This window comes from Manis javanica, chromosome 7, assembly GCF_040802235.1.
Source record: "Manis javanica isolate MJ-LG chromosome 7, MJ_LKY, whole genome shotgun sequence".
Lineage (NCBI taxonomy): Eukaryota > Metazoa > Chordata > Mammalia > Pholidota > Manidae > Manis > Manis javanica.
This window is the reverse complement of record NC_133162.1, coordinates 132,045,362-132,072,972: the sequence shown is the minus strand read 5'-3', so window position 1 is coordinate 132,072,972 and position 27,611 is coordinate 132,045,362. Positions and strand designations below refer to the sequence as shown.

At 36.2% G+C, this 27,611-nt stretch overlaps 2 protein-coding genes across 2 annotated transcripts in view; one reads left to right on the top strand and one right to left on the bottom strand.

The window, feature by feature from the left end:
- LOC118967930 (uncharacterized) overlaps positions 1–23,855 on the bottom strand; it is a 289,452-nt gene extending 265,597 nt beyond the window's left edge. The window contains exon 1 of the mRNA XM_073241603.1: positions 23,628–23,855. The gene's annotated coding sequence lies outside the window, so the exon portion shown is untranslated. The remainder of the gene's footprint in view (positions 1–23,627) is intronic.
- Positions 23,856–25,038: 1,183 nt separating this feature from the next.
- SCN7A (sodium voltage-gated channel alpha subunit 7) overlaps positions 25,039–27,611 on the top strand; it is a 104,792-nt gene continuing 102,219 nt past the window's right edge. The window contains exon 1 of the mRNA XM_073241601.1: positions 25,039–25,382. The gene's annotated coding sequence lies outside the window, so the exon portion shown is untranslated. The remainder of the gene's footprint in view (positions 25,383–27,611) is intronic.

The window sequence follows — 27,611 nt, the reverse complement described above, 5'->3', positions numbered from 1 at the left end:
TGAGTCTACTGCTATTTGTTCCTTCTGTTTTGCTTTGTTTCTATATTCCACAAATAAGTGAAATCATATAGTATTTGTCTTTCTCCACCTGGCTTATTTCACTGAGCATAATACCCTCTAGATCCATCTATTTTGTTGCAAATGGCAGGACTTTTTAATAGCTGAATAATATTCCATTGTGTATATGTGCCACATCGTCTTTATCCATTTATCTATTGTTGGTCACTTAGGTTGCTTCTATATATTGGCTACTGTGAATAATGCAGCGATAAACATAGGGGTGCATATATCTTTTTGAATCAGGGATTTTGTTTTCTTCAGGTAAATTCCTAGAAGTGGAATTACTGGGTTGAACAGTATTTATATTTTTAAGTTTTCTGAGGAACCTCCATTCTGCTTCCCACAGAAGTTATACCAGTTTACATTCCCACCAACAGAGTAGGAGGGTTGCCATTTCTTCACACCCTCAGCAACACTTGCTATTTCTTGTTTTTTGGATAGTGGCCATTCTAGCTGGTGTGAGGTAAAACTCATTGTAGTTTTGATTTGCATTTCCCTGATGATTCACAATCTGGAGCATCTTTTCATGTGCCTGTTGGCCATCCATATTTCTTCTTTGGAGAAATGTCTGTTAGGTCCTCTGCCCATTTTTTAATCATGTTGTTTCTTTTTTGGGTATTGAGGTGTATGAGTTCTTAATATATTTTGGATGTTAACCCCCTATCAGATGAACCATTTATGAATATATTCTCCCATACTGTAGGGTTCCTTTTTCCTCTGCTGATGGTGTCCTTTGCTGTACAGAAGCTTTTTAATTTGATGTAGTCCCTTTGTTCATTTTTTATTTTGTTTAATTTGCCCAAGAAGATGTGTTCAGGAAAAAATTGCTCATAGTTATGTTCAAGAGATTTTTGCCTATGTTTTCTTCTCAGAGTTTTATGGTTTCCTATCTTACATTCAGGTCCTTGATCCATTTTGAATTTGCTTTTATGTATGGAGTTAGACAGTAATCCAGTTTCATTCTCTTGCATGTAGCTGTCCAGGTTTCCTGACACCAGTTATTTAAGAGGCTGTCTTTTCCCCAAGGTATATTCATAGCTCCTTTGTTATATATTAATTGACCATATATGCATGCATTTATGTCTGGGCTCTCTATTCTGTTCCATTGATCTATGGACCTGTTCTTGTGCCAGTACCATACTGTTTTGATTACTGTAGCTTTGTAGTACAGCTTGAAGCCAGGGAATGTAATCCCCCCAGCTTTGTTCTTTCTCAGGATTACGTTGGCTATTTGGGGTATTCTGAAGTTCCTTGTTAATTTTAGAACTACTTGTTCTAGTTCATTGAAAAACACTATTGGTATTTTGATAGGGATTGCATTGAATCTGTAAATTGCTTTGAGTAGGATAGCCATTTTGACAATCCTTCTATCTGTGACACTATAAAGATATCTGATTATTTGTGTCTTTTTAAATTTCTCTCGTAAGTATCTTATAGTTTTCACAGTACAGATCTTTCACTTCCTTGGCTGGTTTTTTTCCTAAGTATTTAATTCTTTGTTTGATGCAATTGTAAATGGAACTGTTTTCCTGATTTCTCTTTCTGTTAGTTCATTGTTAGTATATAAGAACTCAACACATTTCTGTGTATTAATTTTGTATCTTCCAACTTTGCTGAATCCAATTATTAGTTCTAATAGTTTTTTGGTGGTCTTTGGGATTTTCTATGTGTAGTATTATGTCATCTTCAAATAGCGACAGCTTAACTTCTTCGTTACCAATTTGGATGCCTTCTATCTCTTTGTGTTGTCTGACTGCCATGGCTATGACTTGAGGTTTCTTTTTTAAACCACCTTAAAGACGTTATTCCATAACTTTTGGCACGCTTGTTCATAATGAAAGACCAGTGACCCTATTTAACTTTGCTCCCCTGTAATATAATGTGACTTTTTTCTCGAAATGCTTTCAGAATTTGTCTTGTGTTTTCAGCAGCATTACTATGATAAGCCTATGTGTGATTTTCTTGCATTATCCTGTTTGGGATTTGCCTGTTTCTAATGAAGTTGTTTGTCTGTTTTTAATGAAGTTTCTAATGAATCCCAATTTGCGGGATTTGTTTTCTTGGGTTTTTTGGTTATTTGCTGCTTTAGTAGGAAATGTCTATAAATTATTAAGAAAATTACATTGAAGAAAAGTAAAATGTATTAGGCATTGAAGATGTGAATATAGCATCACTGTTGGTAATCTTACAGGTATAATAGACACTGGGTAATATACTAGAAGTTTATCTTTTAGTATCTTTGTTCTTTTTGATATTTTGCTCCTGTTACAATCAAATTGCTGGAAAGTCTTTACATTACTTATAAGTTATACTATCTTAAGTTCATATTAAACTTGTATTTAACCACTAGTATTTATAAAAGGTTAGTCTACTGCAACAGAGACTACAAAATCATGTTTTGGCTTACTGTTATAGTGATGTTAACTAAACCAAAAAATATTTTTACAAAAGAAAATATGTCTTTTAGAGAAATATCCTTAATATATCCAGAGATTAATTTTTCCTCTAAATAACTTAAAAGTATTTAATTCTAATAACTCAGTCAGATATATTACAAAGGACTGAACTCATGCTCTTCAGTGTCAACATTCACCAATAGTCAATCTTCTAGTATATTCCCCAATGTCTATTATATCTATAAGATTACCAACAGTAATGCTATGTTCACATCTTCAATGTCTAATACATTTTACTGTTCTTCAATGTAATTTTCTTAATAATTCTGTAGTTGTCTTAATAATTTATAGACATTTCCTACTAAAGCAGCAAATAACTAAAAAATCCAAGAAAACAAAAAGCAGTATTTGAGTGTTCTCTGTCCTCTCCCTTTTTTCTCTTTCTTTCTTTATCTTTTTTGATAATTTTAGATCATTTATTCCAAACAGGAATTCTTTCTTATTTTTGTTCTGAATATAGCCTTAAAAGCATTCATCATTTCTTAACATCTTCTTTAAGGTCTAGAGCATCTTACTCATTCTTGCAGGATATTTTTATTTTATTATGGTTAGGTAAAACTTCTTACACCATTTATAAGTGCATACTTAAAATGTGAGCACATTAAAAAGCCATGTATGTAGTCACAGACACTTTTTCTTCTCTTAACTGAAATCTCTTGAATTTGAAACACCTGAATTTTATTTTTTAAGTTCATTATTGATTTAAATTGTGTTAATATTTGGAAATGACCATGTGATCTTTTGTACCTTTTTTATTAAACTTAAGGCTTTTTTGATCAGTTCCTGTGAAACACATTCTTTGCCTTTTGCACATGCAAATTCTGAATTCTATGCCAAGCTTCTGAAATCAAATCCTATTCTTTGGCTATTTATTTATTTCACCTTCCAAGAGTTACACCTTTCTAAAAGAGATGAAAATATCATTAATTATATCTTTTTTTTCTTGGTTATTATCTATGAAAATGTAATTCATGGTAATTAGCTCTAATTTGCAACAGCTCTTTATCAAGCATATTCTCCTTGGGCAAATGTAGTAGCTCACTCAGACTTTGGCCAATTACACTGAAAATATTTCACTCACCTTTACTTTTTTACTGCAAGGGTATCCTAGTCACAGTTACCAAAATAAAGCACTTTCAAGGAGGGTACCAATAGATGATACAATTACAAGAGAGGAAGAGGTAACAGAAAAATCTACCAAATAACCATTTGACCATATCATCTTGTCTAAGCTCAGAGTCCCCAAACCAGCACCCAAACTTACGCCTGACACCTTCATATTAATTACTTGCACATAATTATATTTCAAATAATTAATGTTTCTTCTCCATAATTCCTTAATCTTGTGCTGTTTATATACATTTCCGGTTGGCCAAAGAAGACTGACAGATGAAGTAGTTGCTTGTAGGATCAGTTTTTCCATTTCAAAATTTAAGATAAAAACAGAGTTGGAGGAATGTAGGAGAAATTAGGATGGGGAGTAATTTGTAGATCAGAATTCTTAAAGTGGGATGTGAAAGGGAGTCTTTCTATCATGAGGACCCCAGAGTTAACTGGAAAAAATTCAACCCCCATCACACACCCCAAGGTATGATGAAATCTCCACTGACCCCTTATCTCAAACTGCCCATTATTCAATAGTCTTCTTGAAAACTTTCTGAGCTGCACTGAGGGACTAATATAGTAATTGTAATTTAAGAGATTTTTTTTTTCTCTCGACCAAAATGACATTGAATTACCCCAACAGGTGATTTCCTAATAATCCAGAGCAATATTGGACACTGATTATAATATTCTTTGGTATAGTTTTCTAAAGCTTTCTTATGCTTGGATTTCATTGAGCTTTCTTGGATTTGTTGGTTTAAAATTTTCATCAAATTTGGAAATAATTTGACTATTATTTCTTCAAATACATTTTCTACTGTATTTCTCTATTCTGAGATTCAGTTGCATATGATAAGCCACTTACATTTGTCCCAGAGCCCTTAGATCTTTTGTTCATTTTTTTAGTCATTTTTTTTCTCTGATTTTCATTTTTGGTAATTTTTATTTTCAATCTAAGAAATTTTATTTTTCATTTTAGAAGTCTTCTCAGGTACCTTTTTCTATAGATTCCATATTGCTACTAAAATTGCTCAGTTTTTCCAGCTTTTCAAACATAAGGAACATAGTTATGATAAGCTTTCCAATATGCGTATTACATTCTATTATGTTAGTTCTGAGTTTCTATTCTTTTCTGTCTTCATCATGAGTTCATATTTTTCTGCTCCTGACATGCCTGACATTGCAGATTTTACCTTTTTGGGTGCTCAATATCGCATTCTCCTATATATTCATGAGTTTTTTCTGGGAAACTCTCAGTAATTTTTGATATTGTCAAGACCTACGTTTAAAATTTATTATTTGGGACCAGAGAAGCCTTAATCTATAATCCAGGGTTCATTTTCCCTACTATTGATGTGGTACGCCATTACTGAGGCCATTCTCAATGATCCACAAAATATGAGGTTTTCAGGTTGTGGGAAGATCAACTTTCCCAGGCCCTGTGTGAGCTCTCAGGATTGCTCCCTCAGCTCCCTTCGGACGGTTCCTGTCCTGGCCTCAGGTGGTTTCTACTCAGCTGAGCAAGGTCTCATCTGAATGAGACCCTCTGAAAAATCTCCAAAATACCCTCTCTGATGCTCTTGCCTCTTCAAAAATTCTTCCTTGTGACATATCAACACACTGGCCTCCCTAGACCCTAAACATCATCTCCTTAGCTCAGGAAGCTCACTAGGAACATCCCTGGGTTCCCTCCCCTCCATCCTGCATCCTGGAAAATCATACGCAGTAAACTAAGGCAATTATAGGACTACCCTCATTTTTCTGCCTCTGTCAGGTCTTAGGGATCACTGTCCTTGGATAAAATGATTGGTGTATATATATGTGTGTGTATGTGTGTGTGTGCGTGTGTGTGTGTATTTGTTGTTTTAATATAAAAAGATTTGTTGCTTTCATGTCAAAGTATAATCCTAAATCTTGTTACTCCATTCTATTTTGGCCAGAAGCTGTGAAGTTTTGCTTTTGTTTTTAATTCTGAAACCATCCCATATCCCGTATTTATAGTGCAAATCACTTAAAACTACAAAAAAAAAAAAACTAGCCATTGAATAATTTACATTTAAACCCTCAGAAGCAGGCAACTGGCTGAGATTTGTTACAAAGGAATCAGGCATAATGTTTTATGAATATAATAGTTTTCACACTTCATAACAACTTCAAATTACTAGTTCTTAAGTGAGGTAACAGTATAGCAATAAAAAGATAATTTTGCTGACTGGCCTTTGCTACTATCAATGACTTTGAATTTTAGCAGAAAGCCTTCATATTTTCAAACAGAATAAATTGCAGTGATACTTTAAAAATAGTAACATAGCACCAGTTCAAGTGTGGTCAGAGTGTTAGCATAAATCTAATTGAAAAATACCTTAAAATCACTGGCATTGCTTTTTGCATACCTCACTTTAAGTTTTAGCTCTTGTGAATAGTGCCTAAGATTTTGAGTATAGGTTAATGGTAAATGTATATATATTTTTTAATGAAATAAACAAAGTCACATATAAACCAGCAAAAATATTGTTAAATCCAGGCTTATAGGAAGCTGAATTAGAAGCCCACACTTTATATAAATGAGTAATAATAGTAGGTATTACAATTATTATGGATAAGAAAGATCATTCTGCTCAGTGATGTGAGTTTAATTTGAATGCCTGTCAGAGTCTCAGCTCAGCCCATATAAGTGAAGTATTCTTTTAAATATTAAGAACAAAATGTATTCATATTTATGAAAAGACAGAAGAAGATTTTACTATATTTTCAATTTGTAGGCACAGTTCTCATGAAGAAATTATCTGTCTTTAAGGGAGATGAACATAGCATCACAATATTTGTTTACAAGATTACATATTAATCAATTAATTTATATTCTAACAGCTCAACTCTCATTCTCATTCACTTTGTTGCATAATGAAATTCTTGAATTTCTCTCCTGTGCCTCTTTTCTTCAAGGTAATAAATCTCACAGGTAAATCAAATTAAGTTCTCCATGCTTTTCAACACCATATTTGCAAACTGTTATCTTGGGATGTTGTGCACAAATATTACACTAGATATAGAAGGAAAAACATTAACAGGGTACACCAATAAAATTAATTCTCCCAAGTCATAGAAACTAAGACCAATAAATCTACAAAACAGGTATTAAAATGGCCAGTAACATTTGCTGTTATTCTCCAACACTTCCTGTCTTTCTAGATAGTGTTTCAACCATTCCAGCAAGACCATTTCCTCAGGCTCAGATTTCCATACCAGCTTTGAATGATTTCCATACCACCGCAAACATGATACGGTCCTTGAAGCAGTCCGACATTCTAAGCACAGCAGTGTAGTATGCTCTAACTCTCTAGATTTAAGGTAGTGTTTCTTCCCTCTCCATTAGCATACAAATGCATATAAGTAAAAAAAAAATGATTTGTGCAATGTCTCAGATTCAGAGAGCACAGATAAAAAGGAAATTCAATTTACTTCAATTTTTGTGCATTGGTATTTTGCCCTATTTTTTAAATGTCTTTGTCACTATGACATGAAAAATACAACACTTAAGTAAATTCTGTGTCATGAGTAATTCACATATAAGTTTATCTGTAATATAAGAGAACAAATATTAAATTTAAGAATAGCAATTATCCTGGCATGAAACAGTTAACTGCCAACCATGCTTGATTTCAGATGCATTAGAAGGTCCTGCTGTTTAAGAGAAAAATAAAACTCCTTTAACTATGAGCTGATTCTTGGTATTTCCACATTTAATACCAGACATTTGACTTAAATCTTTGACCCTGCTTAAATGCAAATGTTCTTGAGGAAGAAGAATAGGAAATTCAAATGCTATCACATATTTATGCCTTAGTGTATATGGTTTGTAAATCCTTGACCATAAGAGAGGTTGTTCAGAATTTGAAAGCACTGAATGACTGAAAATTTGCAGAGAGGTTATCTCTGAGAATGGAAAGAATATGAAATGCAAGAACTGAGGGTGTTCAGTACCACTAATGTATACACTTGCAGATTCTGTATTTTTCCACTGTTTCTTAATAATATCTCATGTTAGAAAATATATTTAAATACAACCAACCCCTACACCTCAAAAGTGTTTATATTTTTGATGTTTGTATCTTACATTTTCCATTTTACAATTTGTGAACTATCATTTCTTTTTAAAGCAATAAAAATATTTGTATTTTCAATAGAGAATAATCTAAAACAAAGAATGAAGCTCTAACAACCATGTCAAAATTGACACAGGGTGAGCAAAGGCACCCTCAAGCATCAAATCAAATTTCTCTTATTTTTCAAAATAAAATTTTGAAACATGGAGAGTCAATGGCTTGCCAGTTGTAATCTAAGGCAAATCTACGATTATCTATGATAGAGCACTCCTAATTGCCATCCTAGCAATTAGTGTTCAAGGTATCCCATTAAAATCCTTCCGCTCGAGGCTAAAAGATGGTGGTGTGAGAGGAGAGACAGAGGCTTCCTCCTAAAACTGGATACAATTAGAAAATTTAATTGGCGCAACTAACCCTGAGAGAGCAACAGGAAAGGACGCGTCAGACTGCACACACCTGTAGAAAAGAGCAGACCTCAGCGAACGGGGTAACGTACCAGAGCTGTGGCTCTGCGGGACCCGAGCCCTTTGCCCACCCCAGCTCACTGGGGGGAGGAAGACAAACAGAGCAGGGAGGGAGTGGAAGGCCTGGGACTGCTGAATACCTGGCTCCGGAGATCTGCTCTGGGAGCACAAACCTACATTTCATGGTGCTATCATGAGACTCGCATGACTACTGGGTTCAAAAGTTAATACAGGCAGAGTTCCTGGGGAGACTGGGATTCCAGCTGCTTGTGGAAAGCAGGGATCCACATCTGGCTGCTCTGGGACAAAAACATACCTATACCTGTCTGACTGGCCCAATGGCTCAGGCAGTGGAGACAGGCACAGGAGCCAGGAGGTGGGGAACAGTTCTTTCCTACCCCCAGTACCGCTCCTCTGCAACCCCCAACATTGCTTCAGGGGCTGAGCAGCTCCAGAATAGAGCTTCTGGACACTAGAGGGCACCATATACAAACATGAACCACCAAAGGAACCTTGTCCAGAGTAAAATTATTAATACAACTCCCGAGAAAGATTTAAATGATATCAACCTCGTGACTCTTCCTGAAAGGGAGTTCAAAATAAAAATCATCAACATTCTAATGTAGGTATGGAAAGACATCCAAGAACTCAGGAATGAATTGAGGTCAGAGATCCAATCGTTGAAGAGCACAATGGAGGGTATTAAAAAAGCAGGTTGGATACAGTGGAGGAGACAATAAATGAAATGGAAACTAGAGAAGAGGAATACAAAGAAGCTGAGGTACAGAGAGAAAAAAGGATCTCTAAAAATGAAAGAATACTGAAAGAACTGTGTGACCAATCCAAGCAGAACAATACTCGCAGAAGAAGAAGAAGTGAGAGAAAGGGATAGAAAGTATCTTTGAGGAGGTAGTTGCTGAAAACTTTCCCAACCTGGGGAAGGAGATAGTCTCTCAGGCCATGGAGATCCACAGATCTCCCAACACAAGGGACCCAAGGAAGACAACACCAAGACACATAGTAATTAAAATGGGAAAGATCAAGGAAAAGGACAGACTGTTAAAAGAAGCCAGAGGCAGAAATAAGATCACATACAAAGGAAAGCCCATCAGGCTAACATCAGACTTCTCAGCAGAAACCTTACAGGCCAGAAGGGAGTGGCATGATGTATTTAATGCCATGAAGCAGAAGGGCCTGGAACCAAGATTACTTTATCCGGTGAGATTATCGTTTAAATTTGAAGGAGGAATTAAACAATTTCCAGATAAGCAAAAGCTGAGAGAGTTTACCTCCCACAAACCATCTCTGCAGTCTATTTTGGAGGAACTGCTATAAATGGAAGTGTTCCTAGGGTTGGATAGCTGTCACCAGAGGTAGTAAAACCATGGTAGGGAGGGTGGAGCAGCTGACTGCGAGGCAAATGCAAAATTAAATTGACTATCCCCAAAGTCAATCAAGGGATAGACAAGAAGTACAGAATTTGATACCTAATATATAAAGAATGAAGGAGGAAGAAAAAGGAGGAGAAATAGAAAAGAACCTTTAGATTGTGTTTGTAACAGCATACTAAGTGAGTTAAGTTAGACTCTTAGTAAGGAAAGTACCCTGGAACCTTTGGTAACCATGAATCTAAAGCCTGAAATGACAGTAAGTACCTATCAATAATCACCCCAAATGTAAATGGACTGAATGAACTGATCAAAAGACACAGAGTGACTGAACGGACAAAAAAACAAGACCCATCTATATGCTGCTTACAAGAGACTCACCTCAAACCCAAAGACATGCACAGACTAAAAGTCAAGGGATGGAAAAAGATATTTCATGCAAATAGGGACAAAAAAGCAGGTGTTAAAGTACTAGTATCAGACAAAACAGACTTCAAAATAAAGAAAGTAACAAGAGATAAAGAAAGACATTACATAATAATAAAGGGCTCAGTCCAACAAGAGGATATAACCATTATAAATATATATGCACCCAATACAGGAGCACCAACATATGTGAAACAAACACTAACAGAACTAAAGGAGGAAATAGAATGCAATGCATTCATACTGGGAGACTTCAACTCACCACTCACTCCAAAGGACAGATCCACCAGACAGAAAATAAGTAAGGACACAGAGGTACTGAACAACACACTAGAACAGATGGACCTAATAGACATCTACAGAACTCTACATCCAAAAGCAACAGGATACACATTCTTCTCAAGTGCACATGGAACATTCTCCAGAATAGACCACATGCTAGCTCACAAAAAGAGCCTCAGTAAACTCCAAAAGATTGAAATCCTACCAACCAACTTTTCAGACCACAAAGGCATAAAACTAGAAATAAACTGTACAAAGAAAGCAAAAAGGCTCACAAACACATGGAGGCTTAACAACACGCTCCTAAATAATCAATGGATCAATGACCAAATCAAAATGGAGATCCAGCAATATATGGAAACAAACAACAACAACAACACAGAGCCCCAACTACTGTGGGATGCAGCAAAAGCAGTCTTAAGAGGAAAGTATATAGCAATCCAGGCATATTTAAAGAAGGAAGAACAATCCCAAATGAATGGCCTAATGTCACAATTACCGAAATTGGAAAAAGAAGAACAAATGAAGCCTAAGGTCAGCAGAAGGAGGGACATAATAAAGATCAGAGAAGAAATAAATAAAATTGAGAAGAATAAAACAATAGCAAAAATCAATGAAACCAAGAGCTTGTTCTTCAAGAAAATAAATAAAATAGATAAGCCTCTAGCCAGACTTATTAAGAGTAAAAGAGAGTCAACACAAATCAACAGAATCAGAAACGAGAAAGGAAAAATCACGACGGACCCCACAGAAATACAAAGAATTATTAGAGAGTACTATGAAAACCTACAAGCTAAGAAGCTGGGAAACCTAGGAGAAATGGACAACTTCCTAGAAAAATACAACCTTCCAAGACTGACCCAGAAAGAAACAGAAAATCTAAACAGACCAATTACCAGCAACGAAATTGAGCAGTAATCAAAAAACTACTAAAGAACAAAACCCCCAGGCCAGATGGATTTACCTCGGAATTTTATCAGACATATAGAGAAGACATAATACCCATTCTCCTTAAAGTGTTCCAAAAAATAGAAGAGGAGGGAATACTCCCAAACTCATTCTATGAAGCCAACATCACCCTAATACCAAAACCAGGCAAAGACCCCACCAAAAAAGAAAACTACAGACCAATATCCCTGATGAATGTAGATGCAAAAATACTCAATAAAATATTAGCAAACAGAATTCAACAGTATATCAAAAGGATCGTACACCACGACCAAGTGGGATTCATCCCAGGGATGCAAGGATGGTACAACATTCAAAAATCCATCAACATCATCCACCACATCAACAAAAAGAAAGACAAAAACCACATGATCATCTCCATAGATGCTGAAAAAGCATTTGTCAAAATTCAACATCCATTCATGATAAAAACTCTCAACAAAATGGGTATAGAGGGCAAGTACCTCAACATAATAAAGGCCATATATGATAAACCCACAGCCAACATCATACTGAACAGTGAGAAGCTGAAAGCTTTTCCTCTGTGATCAGGAACAAGACAGGGATGCCCACTATCCCCACTGTTATTCAACATAGTACTGGAGGTCCTAGCTATGGTAATTAGACAAAACAAAGAAATACAAGGAATACATATTGGTAAAGAAGAAGTTAAACTGTCACTATTTGCAGATGACATGATATTGTACATAAAAAACCCTAAAGATTCCACTCCGAAACTACTAGAACTAATATCGGAATTCAGCAAAGTTACAGGATACAAAATTAACATATAGAAATCTGTGGCTTTCCTCTACACTAACAATCAACTAATAGAAAGAGAAATCAGGAAGACAATTCCATTCACAATTGCATCAAAAATAATAAAATACCTAGGAATAAACCTAACCAAGGAAGTGAAAGACCTATACTCTGAACTCTATAAGACACTCTTAAGAGAAATTAAAGAGGTCACTAACAAATGGAAACTCATCCCATGCTCTTGGCTAAGAAGAATTAATATCATCAAAAGGGACATCCTGCCCAAAGCAACATACAGATTCGATGCAATCCCTATCAAATTACCAACAGCTTTCTTCAATGAACTGGAACAAATAGTTCAAAAATTCATATGGAAACACCAAAGGCCCTGAATAGCTAAAGCAATCCTGAGAAGGAAGAATAAAGCTAGGGGGGGCGGATCTCACTCCCCAACTTCAAGCTCTACTACAAAGCCACAGTAATCAAGACAATTTGGTACTGGCACAAGAACAGGGCCACAGACCAATGGAACAGAATAGAGACTCCAAACATTAACCCAAACATATATGGTCAACTAATATTCGATAAAGGGGCCATGGACATACAATGGGGAAAGAACAGTCTCTTCAACAGATGGTGCTGGCAAAACTGGACAGCTACATGTAAGAGAATGAAACTGGATCACTGTCTAACCCTATACACAAAAGTAAACTCAAATGGATCAAAGACCTGAATGTAAGTCATGAAACCATAAAACTCTTAGAAAAAAACATAGGCAAAAATCTCATGGACATAAACATGAGTGACTTCTTCATGAACATATCTCCCCGGACAAGGGAAACAAAGGCAAAAATAAACAAGTGGGACTATATCAAGCTAAAAAGCTTCTGTACAGCAAAGGACACCATCAATAGAACAAAAAGGTACCCTACAGTATGGGAGAACATATTCCTAAATGACAGATCTGATAAAGGATTGATATCCAAAATAAATAAAGAGCTCACATGCCTCAACAAACAAAAGGCAAATAATCCAATTAAAAAATGGGCAGAGGAGCTGAATAGACAGTTCTCTAAAGAAGAAATTCAGATGGCCAACAGACACATGAAAAGATGCTCCACATCGCCTGTCATCAGAGAAATGCAAATTAAAACCACAATGAGATATCATCTCACACCAGTAAGGATGGCTACCATCCAAAAGACGAACAACAACAAATGTTGGCGAGGTTGTGGAGAAAGGGGAACCCTCCTACACTGCTGGTGGGAATGTAAATTAGTTCAACCATTGTGGAAAGCAGTATGGAGGTTCCTCAAAAAGCTCAAAATAGACTTACCATTTGACCCAGGAATTCCACTTCTAGGAATTTATCCTAAGAATGCAGCACTCCAGTTTGAAAAAGACAGATGCACCCCTATGTTTATCACAGCACTATTTACAGTAGGCAAGAAATGGAAGCAACCTAAGTGTTCATTAGTAGATGAATGGATAAAGAAGATGTGGTACATATACACAATGGACTATTATTCAGTCATAAGAAGGAAACAAATCCTACAATTTGCAACAACATGGATGGAGCTAGAGGGTATTATGCTCAGTGAAATAAGCCAAGCAGAGAAAGACAAATACCAAATGATTTCACTCATCTGTGGAGTATAAGAACAAAGGAAAAAATAAAGGAACAAAACAGCAGCAGAATCACAGAACCCAAAAATGGACTAACAGTTACCAAAGGGAAAGAGACTGGGGAGAATAGGAGGGTAGGGAGGGATAAGGGCGGGGAAGAAGAAAGGGGGTATAATGATTACCATGTATAATGTGGGGGGTGGGGGAAAGGGGAGGGCTTTGCAACACAGAGAAGACAAGTAGTGATTCTACAACATCTTACTATGCTGATGGACAGTGACTGCAATGGGGTTTGTGGGGGGACTTGGGGTAGGGGAGAGCCTAGTAAACACAATGTTCTTCACGTAATTGTAGATTAATGATAACAAAATTTAAAAAAATAAAATAAAATAAAATAAAAGAGAAACTGTAGGTAGCAATAGAATTATATGACAGTCCCATCACACAACTACTGCCGTTTCTCCATGGTTCCTCCCATACCTGATGTGTACATGTATTTTCCCAACGTTGTAAAAATAGTGCATATGCGATTAAACATTCTACCAGAATAAAACAATATGATGAAAATAATACTCTATTAAAAAAATCCTTCTGTTCACCTCTCTAAACACTGCATCCCATCCATCCATGTCTTCGTCCTGTACTCCACCTGTGCCCTCATGGAAATGTCAGTGAAACATTGCTAATGTATATAATCATAACTGAGGTTTGTCAAATAATTCTTAAGGAATTATTCTCCTAAATAATACATGTATTTTTAATGGAGCTTGTTAAAGTCAAGTATCATGGAAGATAACATTGCAATGAGAGGAGAACCTGATACTAAGAGATCCATCATATGTCTTCCCTCCTCTATCAAATCATTCATTCGCACTACAGTTGGAAGTATTTTATGAGCATGCTCCACATTAAGGTTTTAATCAGGCTTAGCCAAGCCACTTCACACTGGCACTGGGAGAAGAAGGGAGTAGATTTGATAGGATCTGTAGATAAAGGGAGAATAAAAATTAACAAAGCCTCTGTTTAACATCTGCACAACACTGATGTAATAACCAAACATAAATCAGATTTTGAGCATTACAGGAAAACTTACATATTCCTAATGTAATCCCAACATTTTTAGAGCAAGGTGCAAGTAAAAAAGGATAGAATCTGGGCTGGGTAATATAGGCAGGAAAAATTATATGTCATAACTGATAAATAATAATGTACACAGACATCAATCTACTGGAAAAATTTTATGCATAGCTTAGGTCATCAAGACAAAAAAAGGGAACATCATGGATGCCAAATCTGGGTAGGCAACTGAAGGGCAGCCTTCAAATATATCTATAGCAAGAGGTCACAAGATCATGCACAGTCATAGACAAGAATAAACTGGGGTTAAAAAATGATAAAGAGAAACAAGAAAGCCAGAAACACTGTGTGATATCTGTCACAAATAGAGATCTCAGATGGGTCATATTGAAATGGAAACCATTCCATGTACTAACCATCAAGTAGGTAATTGCCTGCCAAGCTTGATTTCAGATGTATGGAAAGGTCCTACTGTATAAAAGCAACACAAACAAACAAAAACTTTATACATTGATTGTTGATTTAATATTTAAAAACTCAAGCATTTGGCTTGAAGCTTTCACCTCCATAGAAAAGAAATCTGTTATTGATTCTTTTCACCTCAGCAAGGGGGCATTAGGATTTATGGTGAATTTCCAGTTTTCCTAGGTCTGGTACCTGTAAGGCTAGTGAACCACATGATGCTTTACACACTGGCATACTATTGTACTGTATACTTGCTTCTATCATTCTGAAAGTAACAGTGAATTAATATGTGTATTCATATTTTCCTCATCTACCATCCACATTTAAAATCCCTAAAGGCATTTCAACTTTTATTAATTCTTTATCCCCAAAACCTAGTATGAAATCTTATATATGGTAGATATTCTTTGCTGGTTGATCTGAACTTTAGAAAAGATAATTTTGTTCAAGGAAAAAAAGTACTTTTCAGCCATCTAAATCTCCTTATCAGGATTCAATCTGATGATTTTGTTATTATTATTATTTAAATAAGTTCTTCTAAGTTGGATGTCATGTTCTAAATTTCACTGTCCTCACTGCAGGATTAGTGGGTTTTAGAGTCCAAATTACATTTCTACTTCTGTCAGACTTACTAATTGTCCTTGGATGTCAACTTCTTTTCCCCTAGATCTAAATTCCAAATAATATTATTGAATGCTTTGTTTATATGTAGAATGATGCCCTTTATCCACTTTTAGTAGGTCATGCTGTTTGAAATACTTTCCTAGTTCAGTAATATTTTTTGATGCAATATTGAACAAGCTAAATGCTTTCTCAAACATTGTTGTATAAACATATATGTATATTTAGGAAAACATACATTCAGAGTCTCACCTGCTTATCTTTCAGACCAATAGATTAGATTTTGGCTAGGGTCTGAAGAACGATTTGTATCACTGCGGTACAGTGAAGCCAAAATGTTTCCTGTCCTTGTTCACATTAGCAAGGTGAGTGGAGCAAAAGAGTTCACAGGTAAATGTGGTTTATAACGGCTTCTAAAGAAGGCTGTGTACAATTATAACATTTTATCAAACACCAAAAGTCTTCAGGGACTTCTTAGCTTCATTTAATGGCTTTTTCAACTCTCATAAATATTTCTCTTTCTGTCACTGTACTGTAATAAGATATTTTGATGTGGGAAATTTAGATGAAGTCAGATATGACATGGTTGATCTTATGTCAAACAGCCTATGCTAGCTTTTGTTAAGTTCCTTTTCTCTGAATAATGTACTTTCCCTTAAGAATATTTCCTAGATGCTAGAAATCCATTCCAATCTGTACAGACCACATCCCTACATCCTTGGATCCGCTCAGCTTCCTCTGGGTTATCAGCTGATTCCATGACCTTGCCACCTGACATGTCAATTGGACTAGGGTAGACAGTCAACCAAAAGTGGGTCAATTGAAATTTGTCTCCAAGGAATGTGGAGATGTCACCAGAAAGATTAGAAGATGCAATTTCTACACCAAAAGAGTCCTATTAGCAACCTGAACAAAGAAATCTCATGTGCAAGGAGAAAGATGAAAGAAGCTGATCCATGAAGAGAAGCAGGGGTGAGAGAAAATATGAACCCAAAAAGAAAGACATAGAGTAAGAAATGGGGATAGTTTCTTAGTGTCTGATAATATTATAGTTTTCGGTTCTTGTTCCTATGACTAAATTCCATCTTCCCTTTCACTGGAAATAAGGAAAAATTTCAAATTATAAATGTTCTTCCTCACCAGAGTAGAATTCACATTCCTGTTTACACTTCCAACAGCTAGGAAAATACAGGTCTCATAGTAAGTAGTTAAAACTGGCTATTAATTAAAATATATATATTTTAAAGACATTAGTATGTTTAGATACTTTGGTTCCAAGGACTCAAGCTGATAATTTAGAATTCTCTTATCTGATAGAATCATCACTGAGAGATTCCAATATGGGATAGGTGTTGGACCAATGGTTTTACTTTATTTCATTTTATTCTCCAAAAAAACTTTTCAGATACTGAAACTGAGATTTAAATAACTTTACTGAAGTCATAGAGGCATTAAGTGTTGAAACCAGAATACAAATTCAGGTCTCTGTGGTTCCAGAGCTCATGCTCTTTTGTATTTAACTTATGTAAAGTTGGTCAGGTTCGTTTCTATGTACCAGTTTATGAGTAGGCTATTCTTCAAGCATAATGGCACATTAAAATGCTAAGGTAAAGACTACTGAAAGCAGCTTAGAATCTTTGCAATTATAAACTTATTAAATTAATAAACTTAATGAATTTGGAATTAAAGGACATATGAAGTTAGAATTAGCTTCTATGTCTAAAATCACTCGAATGCAATTTAATTTGATACAGGAATTTATTTTAATGGTGTCTTACACGGAGTGAAATGATACCTCCTCAATATCTTTAATTTTAACATTACCACCTTTTATACATATAAAGTTCGCAAATTCCTTATTGAAAAAAGTAAATACTTAGTACTCTCTAAACATTCAAACACAAATAAGCGGAGAAGTATCTTTTTGAAAAATATCTGTAAAAGATCATTCATAGATATCAGTATTTTTACAACATTGTTGTAAAAAACCCTACAAGTAGCTGCTACACACTTGAGTTGAACAGATGTTTCTAATATTAAAATACATCTATAATCAAAATATTCATGCAAAATTATAAGGATCACATTATTTTTAATGCATTCAAAAAATTTTTTTGACAGGCTATGGTGTGAAATTGTACTTTCCAATGAAAAGATTGGCCCAAATTATTGACTCAGATAAAGCACAGTCAATCCCCAAGTTTTACTTTTACGGAATAAATCCATGAAAGTAAGTCTGATTAAGTTATGAAAAGAAGTCTGTCTGTTAAGCAATATTATTTGCAATTATGTCTGGCTAGTATCAAGAGACAAAAAAAGTGAAGCCTCTAAATGCTGCAATTATGTAATTTTAAACTTGAATAGTACAAATTATAGAAAAAATCTGGAAATGAAACATTTTTTAAAGTATAGAAATTCTCAAAAAGAAAATAACACCTATGAAACCAGAAATGGAATCAGATGTGAAAAACAGAAAGTACAGGTGAAACTTCAGATCTATTTGCCTTGGTCTCCAGCAGCAGCTAAATAGGGAGAAGCAGAAATTATGCTTCACAGAAGTGTATACTGAATGGGGCCCACTATTTGAATCCAGGACTATGAATGGGCACAAAGAAAAGCTGTAACTCCTCCCAAGGAAATGACATATATAAACAGACATACCTAAGGATCTGGCATAAAAACAGAAAAACCTTCCCACTGATGACAGGTACCCGGCTGCTTGCTATAACTCAATCTGAAGTTTCCCCAGTATCCCCAGAAGATTGACATGCTAAGCTGACAATGTAAGATCTGGTTATAGACACAGAACGACAAAAACCAAATCGAGACACCCCAAACTACAGACAAGGGAACTATGAGCATAGAGAGGGGGTGCAGGAGAGACAAATGCCATCATAGGTGGGCCTGCAACTCAAAATTTCAAAACAAATGAGAGAAAAAGTGCTAAGATAATAGCTTAAAAAAATCAAAATTCAAGAGACTGTCACTTCAGAAACAGTACAAAATAATATATCTAAGATGACCCTAAAATATGTATGTGGCAGATTTCCAAGTCACAGGAGAAAGGAAGCCACGAAACACAACTGCAGGATGGTATGAAAAACAGCTAGTTCCAAACATGAGGTATTAAAAATGTAATCACTAAAATTAAAGAGTTAAGAAATTGTTTGGTTGAAAGGGACATAGTCAAACAGGGGGTCAGAGTATTTTCTTATTATCATAAAGAACGCATATCAAACAGAAGAGCTGGCAAAATAAAGAGTAAAAAAAAGTTCACAGAAGTTCACACAAAAAAGAATTTAAGAGACAGATGTCAAATAACAAATTTAGGGAGAGAATCTAACTTACCTCTAATAGGAATACTCCAGGAAGTATTGGAGGTACAATACCCAAAGAGGTAAGGTTAGAATATTCTAGTACAATTGGAAGACATGAAGCTTTGGTTGGAAAGTAAATGTGAAACGACAAGCAGGATAAACAAGAATTAATCACTATGTCATCAATGCACTGTAGTGATATAATGTTAGTAGTGTCGTCGTAAACCATAGTAATAATAAATTAGCATTAGATTAAGTAATGAAAAATATTTCACATTTAGAAATATATCAGATGGGACTCCCATCTCCCTATCAAGCCCCATAAATTAAAATGTTCAATATTTTTCTTTTTAAAATAAAGTATTAAATAAAACATTCAAGTAGCAACCATAAATATTTTTGTGCTTTTTCTTGCATTTCTATTGGAATTCAGTTGAAAGAAGTGAGTTTACCACACTTAAAATTAGAAGGCACATTGCCATCTATCTCTGCCAGTCTATCTTTCTAATTTTATTTGTGCTTTTCTTTCGTGATCATTATTCTTATTCTCCTCATCCCATAGCTAACATACTTAACCTATGCCTTTAAATATAACTTTATAAAATATGTACTGTGTTTTGTGGATATTTCCAATTAACCTATACACTATAAATCTCACCCTGTTTTCTACTTTCTTTATCCAAACATCTGGATAGAGGTCTTTTGGTATTGCTGAAACATGCTCATTTATCCTTAATGTTTTATAGTGAATCTTAGTTAATCCACCATATTTAAACATCCATCACATCTCTTAGGGATGGATACTAAGGGTGCCACCAACTCTGTCACCACAAACAATATGATCAATATCCTTGTCCTAATCTCTGTATGCATGTTTCTGAGAACTTCTGAATGATATATGTATATGATGATAGGATCACACAATTAATTTTAAAAAATTATTTCGAGATTATTTTTCATTGTAAGTGAAAACATTCCATACATATTCACCAACACTTGATGTTTCCATCCTTTTTAATTATAGTCTTTCTGACATGAGTAAAGTGATCTCTCACTACTTGAATTTATATGATTATGAAGATGAGAATTTCCTTGTGTACTGTTGAGCTGTGCAGAAGTCCGATTTGTGGTAATCTGTCTCTTTCAATGGTTCATTTTTTTTCTCAAAAGAATTTCAGTCTTTTCCCTGATTAATAGAAATTACTTTTATATAACAGATAACAACCCCTTGTTTTATATTTAGTCAACAGCTTACCCATTCATCAATGTTATCCTTCATTGAAAGAAACCTTACTATTGATAATATCATTAACAACTTGATTAATCTCACAGTCTGTGCTTTGGAAGTCTTGCATAAGTTTTTCTACAGTCCACAACTTTACCTACAGTATATAAAGCTATTCTCCTAATTTTTCTCTAAGTAGAAGAAAGGTAGGAAAATAACTTTGTAGGCTATAGTGCTTAATGGCGCAAATTTCACATGATTTGTCTGTAATGTATCTGGAATCTGTCTTTTTATTAGGAATAAGGAAGTCCCAGGCTTATTTATCTCCAATTAGAGAGTCTGTTTTCACTAATATCTTCTAAACATTGATTTTTGGTTCTATTCATAATATATCATGTTTCCACATATGCATGTATCTCTTTCTAAAGTTTCTATATTGTTTCATTTATCTACTTTTCTCTTGCAAAGATGGTTTTATAACTACAGCTTCGCAAAATATCTTACTATCTGACCAATATATTGCGATCACAGGTGTTTAGTTTTCAACATAAAGGTCATTTTTGAGGTCTCAGATGAAAATGAGGAACATGTTATTAGAAACTAAAGAAAAGGCAATCTTAGTTATGAAGTAGCAGAGAACTTGGCTGAATTATGCTTGTATTCCAGTGCTTTGTGGAAGGTAAAACTTGCAAGTGATGAACTTGGATATTTATCTAAGTAGAATTCCTAAGCAAAGTGTTGAAGGAACACCTTATTCTCCCCTGTCTACTGACAGTAAAATTCAAGAAAAGAGAGATGAACTGAAGAAAGAATTGTTAACCAAAAGGAACCAGGCCTTAACTTAAGGATTTGGAAAATTCACAGTCTGCCCATATTGTAAAAAATAGGAAAACATATTCAGGAAAGACCACCAAAGGCATGGCTGGATTATCACTTGGTAAAAAGACTGTGAGATTATATAAACAGAAACACTGCCAGTTTGACTTGAAGGAGATCAAGACAGTATGAAATAAAGAAAAGCTACTGGGCTTCTCAAGTTCTACAGGATAGGGCAATAAAGTTATTTGACTGTGACCATGCACTATTCTTCAAGAAAATGGAAAATGAGCCTGAAAATGCTAAGCTCACAGGTAGAATAAAGTGGTGGTTGCCATAAGCACAGGTTGCAGGATGGGCAAATTAGGGAAGAGTGTCAAAAGGTACAAACTTCCGGTTATAAAGCACACAAATCATGGAGAAGGAACGTATGACATAGTGACTATAGTTAATACACTGTATTGTATATTTGAAAGTTGCTAGAAGAGTCCATCTTAAAAATTCTCAACACAAAAAAGGTTTATAAACTATGTACGGTGACAGATACTAACTAGACTTACTGTAATGATCATTTTGCAATACACACAGGAATTGAATCATTATGTTGTACACCTAAAAGTAATATAATGTTGTGTCAATCAGACCTCAAAAGAAAAAACAAAGAAAGAATGACAAAGACAATTCAAAGATCATGAAGGTCACCAGGTCAGTTTTGACAAGCCAGATGGCCTCTGACTGAAGTTACAGAGCTGGGGTCACCCAAAAGCTTCAGGCATGAACCCTTTCCTGAAAGAGTCTTGGGAAAATGACTTCCATCTGGCAGAGTTTTGAGGGCATGCCCCTTACTCTGCAGAGCTTCCGGGGGCAGAACTGTTGCCTCAGTGGGTCCACAAGGCAAAGCATTGAACAAAGTTGGATTCCTCTGGGGCTTTATTATCTGATGGAATTCACCGTGCTAGGTTTTGACCTGCGTGTGATTCATCCCTTTCTTCTTTCCTATTTCCCTCTTTTGGAATGGGGATGTCTACACTATGCCTATCTCACCGTTGTATTTTGGATGCACATAGTTTTTTTGGTTTGACAAGTTCACAGCTAGGGAGGAGTTTGCCTCAGATGAATCATACCTGGTGTCTCACCCAGACATGATTTTGATTATTAACATGAGACTCTTCTTTAGAATTGACACTGGAAGAGAGTTAATTTTGGGGCTGCTGGAATAGCATGAATATATTTTGCATATGAGAATGACATGAATTTCTTGGTACCAGGAGTAGAATCGATGGACTGAGTTGTGTCCCTCTATAATTCCCATGCTGAAGGCCTAACTCCCAACGTGATGGCAACTGGCTATGAAGCCTTTGGGTACAGCACTATGTTTTGCTGGACTACAGTGGAGTGATTAGTTACTGTTAGTTTTCATTTACATTGAGAGATGACTTTAAGGAGGTCTTAAAGGTGCAACCCTGGTGATGGGGTTAGTGTCCTTATAAAAAGAGGCACCACAGAGCATGCTTCTCTCTCCACCATGTGAGAATACAGTGAGAGAGTGGCCTTCTGCAAGCCAGGCAGAGAGCCCTTGCCAAGAAACCGCATCTTGGTCCTGGACTTCCCAACTCCAAAAATGTGAGCGATAAAACCCTGCTATCAAAACCATCCAGTCTATGGTATTTTGTTATGACAGCCAGAACTTATAATACAAGTATTTTTCCAAGTTTCTTTGTTTTTGCTTTTTTAAAAATATATAATCATGTTTGTTTTCATTTTTCTTTTCCTGCCATGCACTTGATAGGTCAAATATCCCTTGAGAGTTTTAAATTCGTGCATCTGTCAATTTTTTTTTGCTGGTTGTTACCTCTCCCTCCATTTTATTTTTATTTTTTTTAATTTACCATTATCTCTACCTTTCCAAAAGACAGGATAGGCACTTTAATATATTTTGTTTTCTTCTGGTCCCAAGCCCTCCCACAGTTTTCTCCCACAGCAAGTTCTTTATTTCACTAAATTTAAAAAATGGCATTACAAACTAATAAAGATCTATTTAGGAAAAAATAAACTTTAACTTTTTAAATAAAATGTAGGCAAATATATTTTATGGCCTTAGGATAGGGGAAAATAATCTTAAAAAACGTGAAAGGTAATTTTTTTTGCATTGTGCTAGGTAATGAACGGGAAGCCCAAGCACCAACCGACTGGTTTCTTTTTCTCACTGTTGTGACATGGCGATTAGTAGTTCTGGAAGAATCAAAGGAAGGCTCACCCAACGAGAAACCACGTCTCACTGTGACAAATTCCTAAACCACTCTGGCCACGAGTATTTGGAGACTAACAAGCAAACTGTGAACTCATCTAACGTGAATTCCTCCTCGAGCTGAGACGCCTGGCGGCAGGGAGGGCAAATAAACGTGATAGTTGCCCCTCTGTTTCAAGCTCCTCTCCTCCTCAGGGACACACAGGCTTTCGCAGCAGGCAACTCGCAGGGGAATTACAAACCCGCTCTGAGCCGCCATGTTGGTGACCCGAGGTGACACGCGAAGAGGGCGCCCCCGGGGAGGGCGCGAAGCCCCGGGCCCTGTCCCGCACTCCCTGCCCTAGGGCCTCTTCGGCGGGCTGCTGCTCCTCAGCGTGCGCACGGGCTCACTTCCCCCACGTCCCTACACACAGACCCGGACATGGTCCCGGAACAGGGCCGGCCGGACAGACAACGCCCGAGCGCCTCCGCCGTGCCGACACCCACGAGAGAACTACAGCTCCCGGCGCGCCAGGCGGGGGCGGCCACCGCACGCGCCTGCGCAGTGGGAGGCTGGCGGCGCCGCGGCTGAGGGCCGCCGAACGTGGGGACGTTGGGCCAATCCAGTTGCCCCAGCTGCTCACGCGCTGTCCCCGGGGGCTCTGCCCGCAGGCCGCGTGCTCTCGCTGGCCCAGCCGCGGCACTGGCAACTCCTTTCAACGCTGGGAACTTTCATTCACATTGAGCACTAGTGCCTATGCTTGCTGGCAATCCTTCAGCAACAGCCAGGGTGATCGGCAGGGAGATGCAGAAGGTGCGCCGGGTCATCCCACAACCAGTCAGCTCCGCACAGTGAACCCGGGACCTCACCAAGCTCAGGACAAGTCCAGGAGTTGGACGCTGACGTGACAAGCGATGGCGATGTGAGGAGGCGTGGCTTCGTAGACACGTGCTCTTGGTGCTGGAGCCTCATACCCACGGCCGCGTGCATCATCCACTGAGCGTGGAGCAAGGACTTCGCATTTAAGCTGCATTTCTGGGTATTTTCTGGCAGGAGAGATGTTCATTATTGAGTCTGTGGTGAATCCGAATCGTCTTCTGTAATGCGTTCTGGGACTGTTGAGTATTTGAGTCTTGTAAAGGACAGTCCAACGTTAAAAAAAACGTTCGCCTTAGTGAAAATTCACCCTTTTGTCAGAAAAATCTATAAACGTGATTTAAAAATACTTTGAGGAATATACCTTGATTGATCAAGACATTCTTGAGAACAAAGATGGGATACGATTTTAACCCTTGTTTCTGAAACAATTCATGATTAACTTCAACAAAGTTTCTTAAATCATCTCAGTTCACTTCAGGGTGGGGAGAATTTCAAGAAGGTAGCCAGCAGATGTCAGGAGAACATCAAAAATGACAAATGTGGCGCCTGGCTTGAGTGGGAGAGCATGCCCCAGAAGTACTTTCCACCGCTGGGTATCAAGTGTTAGCAAAAGAATCAATCATTTACCAAAGAGCCCTCTTACTGATAACTCAAAACGGGTTGCATTTCTGTGCCTATTGATTTACAGAAAGTAAATCAATTCGATCCATTTACTATTCCAGCCATAAGCTCTATCTGCCATGTATTGTGTGCCATTTCCACTAACAGAGGAAAAAAGGAGAACAAAGCTGGATTTGATATCAAACATAGAATCACAGATTGTAAGACCAGTTCTAACTCCTTACTTAAAACTTTTTGAACCATTTTTTGAAAACCTAGATATATCCTGAAAAGAAGTTCTCAAGAAGAATGGTTTTAAAAAGACTTATGAAAATAACTCCTCTCAAACCAATGTGGATATCTACCTTCAACCAAGAATCAAATACTTCAAGAGCCATTTAATAAATATGGCAGAACCATGTATGCATCTCAGGGCTCAAACCAAAATTACCTTTTCTTGAGAAATAATTGTAAAGAAAAATTCCTGAGACCATCAAAGGAGAGTGTCAAGGTTCCTGGGAGGAGCAATAAGGGACAAGTAAGTGAATTGCAGATAAACTTGTAACATGCAATACAAAGATAATTCTAAAATTTCTGATGTGAATACTCAGTTCTATCAGCTGCCATAAGTAGAGTTAAGTGAGCAGAAATACAACCAAGACTTTAAAGCAGCTTATTGGATTCAGCCTTCCTGTTTCTGGAGTGAATATTCTAGGTAAATGAAGGCTTTGTCCTTAATAAAAGATAAAGACTAAGAAACTTGAGTTAATTATACCTGGAGTGTATGTGAAGACACTTGCTAATTTTGCTTACTGATAGTTTCACTGGTCAGGCCATACCCCAATACTCCTCTTATAAAAATCATTTTAAACTGGTCATCGAAACCTACCAAAACTTTAATTCAAAAGATATGAGTTACTGCAGTACAATATAAGGGCCTAGTAGAGTATCTTTTACAGCTATTGAAATTGTAGCTCCTAACTTCTTCCCTCAGAGAGCAAGAGCGACTGGATTAGTCTACTATAAACAAGTAGCAAAGGAAAAATAAGCAACTTCACCAAAAAAACCTGCTATACTTGTAAAACCCTTGCACCGTCTACGTATCAAGATACTTAAACGTAATTTTAAAGGTTTTGTTTCTTTTGTTGGATTTCCTGTGATAGGTTTTGAACTGTCATATTTCTTTTGCCTGGTTTTGCAAACCAATCTAAACAAAACAGCTGTTCTGGTTCAGAACATTTTATCTTCTGAGAAACATTGAGAAGCAAGCTATTGGGCTAGTGTTCTCTATGACTTAGAAAAATTTTCCTTCCTTTTCATTTCCTTTATTATTCTTTTCTCTGTAACTACACAATCTTTTTTTTTTCCATTTATTTTTTGGTTTATACAGAACAGACTAATAGTATTGTTCAACATATGAAATGCTTTGTATTTCCTTCTATTTTCCCATTCTTCAAAGAAATATTGCAAACTGCTGTGCAAAAAAAAACCCACTCTGGAGTATGGTCTTTATATGAGGGCCAAAAAAATGACACATAAAATACCTAAATCAAAGTTAATTTCTGAGAAAGCCCCTATCAGTGTGCCTTATGAGAAGCAGTAAGTGTGATTTTAGCCCCACCTAGTGTTTTATAGTGGCACCACATCTTGAAAATGAAAACTAATCCCTCACGGGCAAGAATCATAGATTTGGCAGCTAGAGCACAAGGTTGGACACTGATTCAAAGCAAGTGCAAAGGGATATTACTGTGTTTCCTAGTTACTGTCTTGAAAACCAGCCATGCAGCAGAATCCATTCTTACAGCGAAGGGATTTGTCAAATGTTTGCAGGGTCAATGAGTAGAAGTACTCATTCATAAATCAAAAAATAAGAAGGTTTTAAATGATAGAAATTCTGATTTGGTTGACATAAGAATGGGATGTTGATGGAAGTTAGGATAGCAGTAATACCTGGTAATAAGAAAGTTCACACTTACCTAAAGATAATTTACATATGCATGAATGAAGTCATGTTTAAGTGAAAGATTTCAATATACCCATTTTGGAACTGGATTGAAATAGTGCATAAAAAAACAAAGACATAGAGCCTATGAATAATGTATTCAGCATATTGGATTAAATAACTATGACTATATATGGGGGGAGCTTAAATTTACTAGAGAATAATTTTTATTGTTTATCTATGGAACATTTACAAAAACTAATAATGCACTTAGCTAAAATGAGAATCTGAAATACAAAAAGTAAAGTTTTTTTATATCACATTCCCATAATACAGTATAACTTGAAAAATTTTTAATCATAATTATTTGAGAATTAAGAAGCACACTTAACTCTTAAATCAAAGGTAATGGAAAAATAAAATGTACATTAAAAATAGTGAAGAGTATATAATAGAACCTACAGGATAAAGGAAAAAAGATTGATAAAAAATTGTACCATTACAATACTCCATTATTAATGAAGAATGATTAAAAGTAAAGGAGTTAGTATTTACCTTAAATTGTTAGAAAACTAATGGAATAACAATCTCAAATGAGGAAAGAGAATTAGTAAAGATGAAAAGGACTAATTTGCTTAAAAATATTTTATTAAGAAGCAATACTAGAAAACAAAAACATGCCTCGGGTTTATTTATTTATTATTATAGGATAGTCAAATACAATATTCTATTGGTTTCAGATTTACAATATACTGATTCAACAATTACATACATTATGAAATACTTGCCATGATAAGCGTGGTTATCTTCTGTCAGCATAGAAAG